This window comes from Gopherus evgoodei, chromosome 1 (genome assembly GCF_007399415.2).
Source record: "Gopherus evgoodei ecotype Sinaloan lineage chromosome 1, rGopEvg1_v1.p, whole genome shotgun sequence".
In the NCBI taxonomy this organism is placed as follows: domain Eukaryota; kingdom Metazoa; phylum Chordata; order Testudines; family Testudinidae; genus Gopherus; species Gopherus evgoodei.
The window spans coordinates 305,118,491-305,130,496 of NC_044322.1; the positions used below are offsets into that span (position 1 = coordinate 305,118,491).

Sequence of the window (12,006 nt, forward strand, 5' to 3'; positions counted from 1 at the left end):
AAAACAAATAGACACCCACACATCTAATTGTATTGTCTAGTTTATTAATACCTCTATCACGCTGGAGAGCTCTTTGTTAACTGGGTAGGCAAAGCATAAAGAATATATGCCTTAAACTACCTCTCCTCTATTAAGCAAAAGTAATGACATAGGACCAGATTCTGCCACCTTTACTGGGGGTGAGGTGCAGGTGCTACTCAACAGAAGGTGGCAAGTTTGTCCCATAATAATTTCATTTGTAAACACAGCATGTGCTATACAAGAATAAACCCATTCCAAAGCAAAGAAAGCACTATTAAGAATATCCTCCTAAATGCACCTGTGTTCAGAGCTGATAAAAAGAGGGGTGAGAAGATGAAATGCATAAAAGGCCAATAACAAGCAGAATAACACATAGGAAGGGAGGCAGGGGTGTCTAAGAGTGGCCTCATGTTTTCAAAAGCCTTTCCCAAGAGCGTGTTTTGAATTATGTGAACCAAGATCCTTGGGCTAAAGGATCAAATTACTAATGGCAAAAAATAAAATAAAATAAAAATGCAGCAACTAAGGGATCATTGCGCAGCTAAGGCCACAAAGAGAAATAAGGTAAGAATAAAAGTAAGACTGTGGTCCCATAGATAAGTGCCACACGCAGTAAACTGGAGTTGATTGTAACCTTACTAAATGACCTCTTGGAATGTCCATTCAAAAGCTACCCCCAAGAGCCCAATGTTTTGGTGTCCTTGGGATCAAAGATCCCTCCTTGTGTAGATTTCAAATCGGAGTTGCTGTTGTCAGTATGTGTGTCTGAATCTCTTCTTCCTCTGGAGGGAGACACAGGCCAGCTTTTGGCTTTGGGTTGCCTCTGTCCCTCTTTCTGCTGCAGCCACCCGGCACGTTGCTTTTTCCTCGCAGCAGCGATACAGCTGCTTCTTCAGTGGCTGCTGGGGGGGGCGGGAGAGGCAGCCCAGCCCGATCCTATTCAATACCATTTTACTCTAAAGCTCACCCAGGAGCCCCAGGTTTTCCTGGCTATGAATGGGCTCTCTCCCGGTCTGAAGGGCATTCATTCATGAATTGGTCACAATAAAGAAAGGAGGGGAAATCTCCCGAAAGAGATTGGTTTTAAAGGGGAAACCAGCTCCACGCTCATTTTTCTCCCCAGCTCTTGACGTTCTAGGGAGTTGCAAAACTGGGTCCGAGTGGATTTTTCGTTTCCTCTACTCATTTGTGTCTCTATTTATTTGTGTTAACCTGGCTGCTTTCCCCTGTCTTCGGAAGGGAAAGAAAGGACACACCTGCTTGGTGCTTGGACCCGCACCCTTTTCTCCCGGGTGGTGACTGTGCGCGGGTGCTGGAGAAGAGAGAGAAGATCTAAGGCAGACATACAATTCAGCCCACGATGTGCATGGGGCTAGTTAGTATCTCCGAAACTCTGACCGTAGGACTCCTGGAAGGGCTACCGGCAATACAGCGGCAGCAGCACCGCCACATTATCTATTAACCGGACTTTAGTTCGCAGCTTGGACACATCGGAGACTGCAAGAAGGATCGAGGAGCTGGGGCCGCAGTGGAAAGATAAACACTGGGGAGGCAAGGACTATCTGCCGTCTCATCAGGACGTGCCTGGCTTGAATTTATTTAAAGCCCCACCAGCTGCCTCAGCTTGCCTAGAACAATCCCACCACAGCCAGCAATCTGGAGAAGTACGTGAGGGCTGATTTTTTCCCTGCAGGTGAATCTCTTACTCTCCAATTACCTTTCCCAAGAGGGAGAAGGAGCGAGGCGAGAGGGGGCAAAGTCTTGCTGTGTATTAAAAGCAGACCAATCAGAGGTGGAATAACACAGGGGGACTGCTGCAGGACGCGGTTAATTTTTCCTCCTTCTCTGCTTGCAAGGCTGAATCGGGACCTTCACTGATCTAGCAAAGGGGCGAAAGCTGCGCTGTCCTTTTTTAGCATATAAAACTTACATCTCTCCTTTATAAACAATCCTTTTAAATTGTGCACAAGAAACATCCCCCCTCGAAAGCGCCCCCCCCCGCACCTGGTTGCCGGATCCCTGTTTTATTTCAAGATACAATCCTAGAGGAGGGGAGAAAACCCTAAAACAGCAAATTTAAAACACCGCCCCGCCTCGAACAAATCAATGCCAGTGAATGCCGGAGAAGGATGGGGATTTTGTAAGCGATGCAAGGGCTATAAGGCTGGAGTTTCCCCCCGGAACCTGAAGGAGGATCGCTAAGCGTTTCCAAAAGGAAGCGGGGCTGCAGGTACGTGAGAAGGTGCCAGCTCTCTCCAGATGTGACAGGGTCAGGCAGCTGTGGCTCCTGCTCCCGGCTCTCAGGCTCCCTAACCAGCCCCCACCCATCCACCAGTTTTGTTGTTGTGCGGGTTTCGGGTGAGTGTAAAGAGAGATTCTCTCCCCCCCCCCCCAGCTAAATCCTGGCGAGCTCCCGGCCCTTCACGTTTTGTCTTGTCTGGACCCTTGGTGAAGAGAGATGCGGGAAGTATCCAGTCAGTAATCTCCGATCAGAGCCGGGCGAGGAAAGAGGTAGAGGGGAGAAGTTCTAGTGAATACATGAGGGGTGGGGAAGAGACGAGAGTGAGGAACGGTATTTATGTGAGTCAATTATTCCAAGCCCTCCTCTCCGTACAGAAAAGTTCAAGAAAAGCCTGTTTTGATTAAAGAACTGTTTTTAATTTCACTCCACTTTCCAGTTCAGTTCTGGTTTGTAAACTTACTGGACACCTGATAAATCGCCCAGCGGTGCACTAATATGGATCAATGAGATGTGTCAGGTCACTTCTTTGAATTCTCCACATTCTGTCCATTGTTGATTATTTAATTCTCCACATTTCTGCAAAACGGTGGACGTTTTAGTAAGATATCGGGTTCTCTAGGTAACTATTTTCATAACGAGCACGGCTGATAACTTCCAGAACCCCATCTATTGGAAGATTTATTTTTTTTGGAGACACATCACTCTATTGGATGGCTTAAGGGAGCGGTTAAAGAATGAATCGTTTGAGGACTAGTTTAAAAATGGTCTACATAACGCATGGTTTATGACTTCAGTTCTTTCTCCATAAACGTTCCCCAAATCGTGGTATCTAACCTGGGTCATTTCTTGCCCATATGTTTTGCTCGTTTCTTCCCATTTCAATAAACTAGTTTAACGGCTCAATAGCGTTTTATCTGTATTCTATTTCATAGTGGGAAGAGTTTCCCCTCCCAGCCCCTCCACTCCATTGTACTTGTGCAAGACAAAGTTTTTTTTTTTAAATATCTGCTTTATTTCCTGTAAAGCTAGCTGTGGGATTAGATGCCCAGGCTGTATATGCAAAGCACAAAGAGCAGCATCTTTCAGTGCCCTGCTAGGAGCAAAGTTGCCATGCTTTTCTCTTTTAGTCCTCATCCTTACCAGGAAGTTAAACAACTACCTGAAGAACTTTGAATTACTATATATGTGTAGTTACAATGGTCTCTTTCCACTCTTTGCTTGGCGAGTATTAATTTGTTTTTAAAAACAAACATATAACCCTCCACAATAATAAATGTTGTCTTTGTAATTAAGAAATCTTGCTTTGACTCCTGAAGAACTGTTAATTTAAATAATAAACAAATGCAGCCCCATAAAACATCCAGGGTGTTAGTTTTCTGACAGCACTGTATAAATTTAAATGACTATTGACTACATGATGATTGTTATCTGGTTGCTCTTTCTTTCCACCTGCTTTTAGACATTAACATTCAGACTGGTACCAATTTAACATCTTAAAGCTACTTTATAAGATGATACATTACTATTTTTAATTTGCTTATAAGATTCCTTTATGGAGCATAACAAAAAAACCTAAACAAACTAAATAGTCTTATCCCACCCAGAAATATGGCTTTAGGTAAACTTGAGAAACATGACCTACTTCTAAGAGAATTGTTAAAAGGAGCACAAAGGATTTATTTATTATACTTGTTATGTCGTAGTAACATTCCAGTCACTTTACACTGTGAATATACCTATGTATCTAACCTTAATAATTTCATAATTGTTACTTTACCACTGTTACTTGAATTCAGCTAAAATTCAGTTTTAGATATTACTTACACAGCTTTGATATTGTATTGGTGATGTTCACCTGAGCATCAATTTTTTTTTCAGTTTATTACTGCCCTGATTTCCCAAGCTACAATACTGTTCTTACTGTAAATGTAAACTATTTCAGTATCATGATTTTAGTGAAGAGAGGACTACAATGATCACTCATTTTGTATTAGATCAGTCTTGCTATTCACAGCATATTTATACTGAGTACCATATATTATCTGAGCAGGAGGCTTTTGAAAGAATGAATTTAGATATGCTGTCTAGTTGTTAGGTGATTTTGAAATAAAATCTTGATTCCTGTCATACTGTTTTAATCAGCGAATGAGGGCTAATCTAGCACCTTGTCATGTATTTGACATATAGTGTAACATTTTTGCACGTCTCAAGAGCACCAAGGGATTTCACTTTACACATAGGGATACAGTCATGCAGTTGATATTGCTAGCGGGGAACCATAAGCAGAATTAGTGGAGTTGAGAATTGTAATGAGTATGTAGACAGATACTACTAGAGATTCAGTTACAATGGCAGATTGAAGATTCATTGTGCCTCATTTAGATTTATGTTCAAGCAATGTGGTGGCCTGTCTGCTTTAAGATTGCACAACAGCATTTAGTAGCCATCAACTTTCATAATTTAATCAGTGGAACTGACAGAATGACTCTGTTTTCAAGAATGAATACATAGGTTTTCCTTTTATCTATTAAGTGAAAGAGACTTCTGCTAAAGGAGCTCTTTGCTAACTGTCGGTGTACTTTCTGATAGGCACAAAATACCTAGGCATTTTTTCAAATATGAGTGTCACCACATTTATATGTAATATTTAATAGTGTAATCCTGTTTTTCTTCTGGAATGTATTATTGCCTACTAGTAACTGTGTAAAGCATAATTGTCAATTAGAAGACAATTATGTAGCACTAATTATGTATTAGCTTTGACTATGGGTAATTGACAAATGTCTAGTATTTTACTATCTCATGCACTCATCAGTGACTGTGGAAACTTTGAATAATTTACTATTCATATATAAAATGTGACCATTGTTTTGAAATTTTATTTTGAATGATAGTTCTATCAATGAGCAAACAGTTGTATGCCTCCCTTTTAAGTTGTGCTGTATTTTATTAGAAGTGCCTCATTAAGTCATATTATTTTGCAGCTGCTTGTCAGATAAGAACTGGGAACTTTATTCAGCACTCTGTGTGTGTGTGTGTTTGCTTGCTGGCTTAATACTAAAAGTTGAAGTGGGGGGGAACCTTCCAAGATCACCATAATACGAACATCAAGCATACTCTTTTCTTGTGATCTATGGATGGCGTTTACAAACGCAATTCATCAGTGTATTTATTTAATCAAATATCATCAAAACAAAATAAATTAAAGCAAACTGACTGCATGCCACTGTGAAGGGCAAAGAAACTGAGGACTGCGAAAACCAATTAATTAATGTTGGTTCTCATATTTACAATCTATATTTAGTCATCATGTTTAAATGAAAGGCAGTACTGACATGTCCATTGTCTCATCGCCATTGATTTTGTAATGTTGTGTAATTCTGCTGGAAATGGCATTTCATTTGAAAATAAAGGTACCCCACTCCATTTTCCCTTTGAAATAGGGTTCATAAAGAATGGAAATAAATGTTGTTGTGCTCTGATTGAGGGCCCGTTTGTTATAGTCATCAGCTTCTTCTGGATATTAAAAAACACAACCCTATTCTTTGCATTTGCAAATAATGGGGCAGATTGTCAGCCAGTGTAAATTGTCATAGCTCCATTGGAAGCTAAGACAATTTATACCAATTGAGGATCTGTCCCATTATCTCTAGCTATAGAACATCATTAAATTTTCACTTTATTTCTGAGGATATTTTAGGCAACAAATGTAAATGCAAACAGTTCAATTTTGGTTTTCTTAGTAGAGATGTAAGGAGACCTGTTTGTTGTTGTTGCTTACTGGCTGTACAATATGGAGTTCAATTTTTGGAGAGTTTAAACATTAAACTAACCTATGTGTAATACATTTTAAGCATAAACCTCTATATTCGAACACAAACTACAAACATTTAAAAAGAGAGTACTGCCCATGGAGCTGTGCCAGTTTACTCCAGCAGAGTATCTGGCCCTAGTATTTTGTTTTGCAAATCACAGAAATATGTTTGTATTTAAAAAAAACAAGTTAGGTTTGCAAAACCCAGCTATATCCAATATGCAGACATAATGTCAGCTGGTAGCCACATTGCAAATGAGACCGTAGTTACTTGGGAATATGGTGAATGGTGACATCACCAATAACAATCATTTCATTTGGCTTGTAGCCATTTTCCTTGTGTTAGATAACGCACAGTAAAGCTGGGATTTCTATGCTCTAATTCTGCACCTGGTCATCTTTTTATCACTATGTACAGTCAGTTGTCTGTCAAAGGAAAACAACAAAATAATCATGTCAGCCAAAAGCACTCTTCCATAACAGCAACGCTTTCTCACTTCCACAGATATACAATTCAATTCATTTTTATATAGCTCCCTTCCTGAAATGTATTTCAGAAAACACTTTGGAGAGAGAAAATAATAATGTGATCATGCTTCACAGTAGTAATTATGGTGGGACACTGTACACTTAGATAAAATGGAGGCAAGTAGCCAAACACGCTTTCTTAGCTTTTTCTTCTTTTCTGGTACATCAGAATAGTTCTCTGCAGAATGCTTTGCAACTGTAGCTGGTGATGAATGTAAGATTTGTCATGCGGTTTATGGAAAATGTTTTCTATGGACTTGATCCTGCAGACCTTTATTCATGCTAACAAACTGCTCACATGAGTAAGCAGTTGCAAGAACAGATCTTTTCTCTTAAGCAGTATGGAACCAGTCACCTATATAAATGCATGTGTGAGAGCTGGGAAGAGGGTTAGTTAGCCACCTGTTATAAGGTTATCAAACCTCATAATGGCTACTATGTTAATAGTGTTTCTGGTAGCTGCAGCTGATATGTTATTTTTGACTCTCATAATATGAATCACAAATATGAGTCTGTTAACACCACTGTGCCATTGTTTATAGCTTTTGTCTTATGAGAATCTTATTTAACAATGCCGAGGAAGGGACAAACTATGAACTACAATGTGTGACAATACTGACAGCTTTTTGGAAAGGTGGACAATGAGTAAGTCTGTGCGTTTGTCAAGGAAGTCAAGGATTTTGTGACTTTCTGGGACCTCCATGACTTCTGCAGAGGCTGGTGTAGCTTGCCTGGGACCACCTGAGCAGTTTGGGCAGCTCTCAGGCCAGCTGCACTGGTTGCTGCTGGGGCAGTCTTGGGCCACCGCACTTCCCCTCTGCCCCCGGCCCCCCAGCAGCAGCAGGAGTTTGTGTGTGGGAGGGGGCTCAGGGCTGGGGGTTGGGTGCAGGCAGGGGTGAGGGCTCGGGGCAGGCTCCCTGGATGCAGCAACATCCCTCAGTTCCTAGGCAGAGGTGTGGCCAGGCAGCTCTGTGCACTGTCTCCTCCTGCAGGCACCACCCCCTCAGCTCCCATTGGCTGTGGTTCCTGGCCAATGGGAGCTGTGGAGCTGGCACTCGGGCGGAGGCAGTGTGCAGGAAAGCCTGGCCACGCCTCTGCCTAGGAGCTAAAGAAGGGGGATGTCACTGCTTCTGGGGAGGCGTGGAGCCATGTAGGGAGCCTGCCAGCCCCACCAACTGCAGCCCCCACACCGAGCATCAATGCAGGTCCTGGGCTGTGTGCTGCCGCCCGGCCCCCAGCACCAGCATTGTTCCTGGACCATGTGGCACCCCCTGGGCCACCCTGCCACCCCCAAGACTTAGTCAAGGGTATATAGTAAAAGTCACGGACAGGTCATAGGCCATGAATTTTTGTCTACTGCCTGTGACTTGTCCATGACTATTACTAAAAATACCCTTGACTAAAATGTAGCCTTAGTGATGAGAATCTCCACCTATTTGCATTAATGACAGGGATGGCCATAGCAAATTGCTGAACTCCGCAAATTAGCAAGTGAACATACACAACAGAAAAAGAATACTGGACATTTATATGAACAGCAAGAATTTCCATAGTTATAATAGTACATATTAAGACGTATGTTTTGTAAGAGAGTAATTCATGCTTTGAGGCATGAACCAATGTCTAACTTAGAGGGGTTTAGGAGGAAACTTTGCCTGGGGCAAGTAATCCCATAATGACCTACTGCAGGGTTTCTTGCACCTTCTTCTGCAGCAGCTGGTCATGGCCATGGTTGGAGACAGATCATGGTCTGATCCAGCATGGCAATTTCTTTGTTACCAAAATGCAAGGAGAATGCATTACAGCTATGCTGTGTTCATTGACTTAGTAAAACTGAGCAGCAATGGTCTAATATGTGATAAAAACTACATAGTACATTTATTTATGTCTTAGTAATATGCAGTCTCACAACAGCAAGTTTTGGGGGATCCAGGAGTAGTTTGTTCAAACTATGTTCTGTGGTTACCATCACAGCTGGGGCTTTTTAGGAATGTACCTCCGTGCAACCTAAGATCTCAGTTTGGCCCTTTGAGTTCTAAGCTGGACCATACTTCATAGCAAGATATTGTATCGTTACATGTAATAGTGTAAAATACACGGGAATGGTGTCTTGATGGCTCAGAGGATAGATAATGTGATTCAGGACCTTTCCCATTTAGATCACTACCTGAAATTTGGACCAAGGCCAGTAATTACTGAAAGCGAATACCATTTGGAAGTTTTCTGGTGGCTTATGTGAGATGAACTGGTGGTCTCAGTCCAGTTCCTATTGATCTAATGTCCAGATCATAAAAAACACAAAAGCAATAGACAAAAATGGCATGCTTGCTGTTGATGTCCACAGAGAGGCCAAAGATTGAGGCCTTATCAACCAAAGCACTTAAACATGTGTTTTCCAAGTGAATAGTTCCCTTTTTTACTTCAGTGGGACTGCTTGCATTCTTAAAGTTAGGCATGCACTTAAATACTTTGCTGAATTGGGGCCTGGACATGTATGCAGACTACTCTTGCTGCTTAGTGATCAGGGTTGAGGCACATTCATAAACAGATGGTTAAGGGTTAATGCCTCTTTTTCCTGTAAAGGGTTAAAAAGTTCACCTAGCCTAGCTAACACCTGACCAGAGGAATCAATGGGGGAACAAGATGTTTCAAAAGGAAGGAGGGAAGATTTTCCTCTGTTTAGAGTTTCAGTTTCAGCCGGAGTGAAAAAGATCAAGGAACCAGCCTCTTATCAGAGTAGTAAATTTTAGAAAGGAATAAATAGGTTTATGTTTATTTCTTTGTAACCTGTCTTATGCAATTAGAGGTAGAATCAAATTGGGTATTTGGGTATTTTTTTTTGTGTAACTAAATTTGTGCCCAGGGGAACATCCTCTGTGTTTTGAATCTGTTGTCCGTGAGAGTAGCTAGTATGCTAATCTCTCCCAGAGAGTTTTCTTTTACCTTTCTTTTCTTTAATTAAAAGCCTTTTTCTTAATACCTGATTGATTTTTTTTTTTTTTTTAGATCCAAAGGATTAGATCTGGATCCACCAGGAGTTGGTGGGAGAAAGGAGAGGGGATGGTTAATTTCTCCTTGTTTTAAGATCCAAGGGATTGGATCTGGACTCACCAGGGAATTGGTGAAGGAGTCTCTCAAGGCTGCCCAGGGAGGGGAAGTTTTGGGGGGAAAGGGAGTGATCCAGACACTGAAAAGTCTGGATGGTGGCAGCGATACCAGATCTAAGCTAGTAATTAAGCTTAGAAGTGTCCGTGCAGGTCTCCACATCTGTACCCTAAAGTTCAGAGTAGGGAAGGAACCTTGACAGCAGATTACTCTTGCTGCTTAGTGATCAGGTTGAGGCACATTGGTGGGATGTTATTCATAGATTCCAAGGCCAGAAGGGACCATTGCGATAATCTAGCCTTACCTCCAGATTTTAAAGACAGAGGGCCAATCTCAATCTTTGTGAGGGGTTGTCCAGGATTTGAACCAGGGATCTTTCTTACCTTAAGAAAAAAATCATACCCTTAGACCAGTGGTTCTCAAACTTCATTGTACTGCAATCCCTTCTGACAACAAAAATTACTACACAACCCCAGGAGGCGGGACTGAAGTCTGAGCCCGTCTGACCCCACCACTCCAATCGGCAAAGCTTGAAGCCCAAGGGTTTCAGCCCCAGACAGGGGGCCTGTAACCTGAGCCCTGTTGCCCAGGGCTGAAGCCAAGGCCTGAGCCCCGCTTTGGGTGGTGGGACTCGGGCTTCAGCTCTGGTCCAGGACCCCAGCAAGTCTGATACCAGCATGGGCAATCTCATTAAAACAGGGCCATGACCCATTTGGGGATTCCAACCCACAGTTTTTAAGAACCTTTGCCTTAGACCAACAAGCCGTTGAGAATCTTGCACTGTTATCCAAACTTGGTGGATTAATGCACAGCTTAAATTCTCCATAATCCATCAATGGCAAATATTACATACACTTACATTTAAAACAAAGATAGAAATAAAATCTAAGCAGGCTGTAATAACGGATAGCTAATATAACTTTATAAAACTACCCAGGCATTTTAGTATTACAAACTACAAATATAGTTTGTCTTATTGTTCAAAAGTGATGTCACCTGTGTAGAAATAGAATAAAATGTCACTATCTGAGATGGTATACAAGATATTGATATTCTCACAAAAAATGAGGTCATATTTAGAACTTAGGAAAAAAATTGGTTACCATATTCCAACAAGAAAATATCAACATGACTGTATTCTGGTACTTGTTTTGAGACCCATTTAACTATGTATTTTAACAAATAAGAGCCCAGCTGTGTATAAGTTAAGGCTGTTAGTTTTATCTTGTGGTCTGGTGATAGTAACAAATAAGTAAAGATATGGTCTTTTGTTTTATGATATTACAAGAACCCAAGGAAAGACACTTTGTTTATATGCACTAATGCAATATACAGTATATTCAGATCTGGTTATTATAGGTAGAGCTGGTAGTGCTATTGATGGTTAAAGTTAACCAACATCTCCCATTTTTAAGATCCTGTTTTTGTGTAGATAAACTAGAATCCTAGGCTCTCTCTTCCCTCTGGATTTAGATAATATACCACCTTGTCAATGCTACAGTTATCTGGTCCTTGATGATTAAGAGGTGGCATGGTGGCCAGGGGAAGGACTATAAATTGATTGTATGGGAGACAGAGAAATGAGCATCTCCAAAAGAATGCAGGGCTCTACACCCATTGGCTGATTTTTGACTGTGGTGGACCCCAAACTGGGGAAGTTTTTGTTATGTGCAGATATATACACACTCATGGCAACTTGCTTATTATTTTCTGGTTTATAAAGCTTATCTTTTGATGGAAATACTCTTCCTGACGGTACCTGTGTTTTGATTCTGCCGAGTCATTTCATAGCTCAGACACCAGCCAACAAAAGGAAGGAATACAAAAGATTTCTGAAACTTCCACTTTTAGACAGTTGGCTCTCCATCTTTAAATCTGAACCTGGTCACTACTGCACATATTTCCCTTCATGCTCTTATATCCCTGTAATAGTTAGGTACAACTGCATAAGGAAAAACAAACAAAAAGGAAGCTGAAGCTTTACCTTTGCCATTCTTAGCTTCTTTCTGTTTGAGCATATGTGGTCTAATATTTTGGAGTTTATCTCCAGTATAATTAGAGGCAATTTGGCTTTCTCAAGCATTTTGCTAGTATACATTTTAAAGCTCTTATAAGGTTTGTGTCTACTGTAAATACATATTTGAAATCCACTGAATACACTTTTAGGCTCTGATTTTTAAAAAGCATATTATTTACATCACCTTTAGTGCAATAATGTCCCATTGGTTAATAGATATTTTGGTCTGCAGAGTAATCTTGAAACTGTCTATTTACCTGATAAATGGTAAAAGTTCTG

At 41.1% G+C, this 12,006-nt stretch overlaps 1 protein-coding gene across 4 annotated transcripts in view; it reads left to right on the plus strand.

Moving 5' to 3' along the window:
* Positions 1–914: 914 nt before the first annotated feature.
* Positions 915–12,006, plus strand: part of TAFA2 (TAFA chemokine like family member 2) — a 321,301-nt gene continuing 310,209 nt past the window's right edge. For 3 of the 4 annotated variants that reach the window (XR_003998513.1, XM_030548872.1, XM_030548869.1), the window contains exon 1: positions 915–2,251. The gene's annotated coding sequence lies outside the window, so the exon portion shown is untranslated. Of the gene's footprint in view, positions 2,252–2,274; positions 2,533–12,006 lie in introns of those variants that run through there. The other variant, XM_030548870.1, reaches the window with a different exon arrangement.